Genomic DNA, 2,629 nt, shown 5'->3' with positions numbered 1-2,629 from the left:
CTTGTAAGTGGGTTCGAGGCCATCGGAAGTGCCAGAGATGCGACACAGTGGGCGCACACGAGAGAAGCGAGTCAATGAGCGGTCTGCCACGTGAGTCTTAGATGCGATATGATCACTTAGTGGGCCCGACGCCGTCGCAGCCCAGCACTCAGGGCTGATGGCTCACTCACTCACACATGAGTCGGCGGGCACTCGGGTGCCCGCAATGTAGCAAGCCTAACTGCCGCCTCCGATACAGCAACGGTGTGCTCCCGAGGACACCGCGAAGACCCAACCCGCCTGGTAGATGGAACTACGGGGCGGCCTGGCTCTTCGCCGCTGCCCTCGGGAGATACGCACCGCGGCCGCAAAGCCCGCTCGCGAAGCGAAGAGAAATGAGATGGGCGGGACTTGCCTGTGAGAATACGACATGATCCGCCGAGGCCGCGGCGCGGACAAGTCTTCGCGTACTTGCGGCCGGGCTCCGTCAGTCGGGCAAGGTCACCATCGTACGATGTGCGATGCGTGGCGGTTGCATTCGTATATTTACCCGTACGCACAGACATATCGCGCGCATCGTCCCCTTCCCCCTCCTCCTCACTCGCCATCTTCTGTGGTCGATGGTCGACGCCCTCGCGACCACGTTCACCGATGCGCGCCACCCCCACCCCATCCTCCAGCCGGGCTCGCACAGCCCACAGCCCCCCAGTGGTGCGCCTGTGAGGAACCAGACAGGTCAGTCGTACTCGCGCTCGCGTCCCCACATCCTCTCACATCGCTTGCACAGCTGCAACACGGTCAAAGTCCGCACGAACGCGACACAATGCGAACGGTACGCACCTCTCCATCCGCGGACTCGTCGGACGGTGTCTGCCATTGATCAGGACGCGTCTAGGTCCTCCTTCCACCCATGCTCACACCGCACCGGCAGGCTCGTCTTGGCCGCATTCGTCTGGATACTATGGGGTTCAGGTCGTTTTCCTATCGCACATATGGCACACAACTCACACCTCCGTTACCAGATCTGTGCACCGCGCGAGTGCGGGCTGCGCGTCCGCGAGGCGAGCGAAAGACAGATGGCTGTACTAGGTATGATTGTAGACATTCCGCGGCGAGAGGAGTGCGGGGCATGAGCGACGTCGTGTCCAGGTGTGGTGCTGCAGGTGAGTATATCCGCGCCACACCGTACGATGCTGACTACTTACATTATCCACCTATCCAGTTCGACCGTGCTCCCGCCACGCAGGAGCGTGAGTTCGACGATGCGCATCGCATAGCGGCGTCCGCGTCGCGACGAGTCAGACAGGGCGCGACACGTCGCCGAACGCGAAGCCGCGCACGCACCTCCGCAACAACATGTCTGCGAGCCCGCGCACGTTGCGTGCGCCCGCGCGAGTGTCGTAGCACGTATGCCCTGCGCTCGCACATCATCAAGTGAGTGATCGTTCGACCTCCCTGCAGCGTCTCCCATCTCTTGTAACCTGCGGGACGACTCGTTTCAGCGCAAGATTGCCACGACAGTACGGTACGCACCTCCATGATCGCGCCGTCTTCGCACCTACTGCTGACACGTCCAGACTGTCCGTACGGTGCACACTCTACGCTGCACGCAAGCACGACGCGTATCGCCCTGTGCACACGGCGAGGAAGGCCACGGCGCTGGCTACTACACGGTGAGGAAGTTCAGCTCAGTGGACGTGACAGGCTCACCTGCTACTTCATCCGAACAGATACGGCGCCGCGATCGTAGCACGACGCGAGCACGATGCGCCCCGGGCCGGCGCACACGGCAGAAAAGCGGCACTGCAATGTAAGGAAGCTCAGCATTCTGGTGGTACGTCTCTGGACGTGACGAGCTCACCTGCTGCTTCCTCAGATCAGATACGGCACGATCCCGACGCGGGGCACGCAGCCGACAAGCCGGCTTGGGCGGGGCTGCAGTAGAGTAGTTAGTGCCGTGTATATCGTAGTAGCCGGCCTGCACGCTGCCGCGCGAGGAACGGGCGTCGCGGGCCGTGGCGCAGGCGTCGTGTCTGGCGAGGTGCGGCTGACGCGGCGGTGCGCACGCGCCGAGGAGAGGCGCGGAGGCGCGGAGGTACGTCGCAAAGGCTGCATTGAGGGGCGGGATGCGCGGTAAGTACATGACGGGACTAACTACGGTGTCCATAGCCCGGACCGCCATCCGCCGCGGCGTACCGCGCGCACACGAGGCCCCCGCGCCGCCCACCATCGACGACGTGCCGAAGAGCGTGGCGCCCGCGCCGTACGCCTCCCTGGGCGCCCTCTCGCGGTGTTCGCGCGCTCGCCGCTGGCGGTGTCGTCGCAGACAGGCTCGTACGCGCTGGGGCACCGTGCAGCGCCTGGACACTTCTTAGCGTCCCGCACGCGACGTCGAGAGCGCGCCACGCACCTCCTGGAGCCCGACGTATGCGTCTGCGACGTGCTGGAGGGCATATCGCACCTCCCGCGACGTCCGCGCTCCCAATCGTCTCTGTTGTCGCGGGAAGCCCCATACGCCCCAGGGCACCTCCACGACTCTCAGCCTCCCGTACGCGCCCTCGAGAGCGCGCCACACACCTCGCCGAGCCCGCCGCACATGCCCGCGCGTCGTACCCGACGCGTACGCGTCCTAGTCACGGCCTACCCTATC

Source organism: Trametes versicolor (genome assembly GCF_000271585.1).
Source record: "Trametes versicolor FP-101664 SS1 unplaced genomic scaffold TRAVEscaffold_2, whole genome shotgun sequence".
NCBI classification, from domain to species: Eukaryota; Fungi; Basidiomycota; class Agaricomycetes; order Polyporales; family Polyporaceae; genus Trametes; species Trametes versicolor.
Note: the sequence above shows the minus strand (reverse complement) of the source record.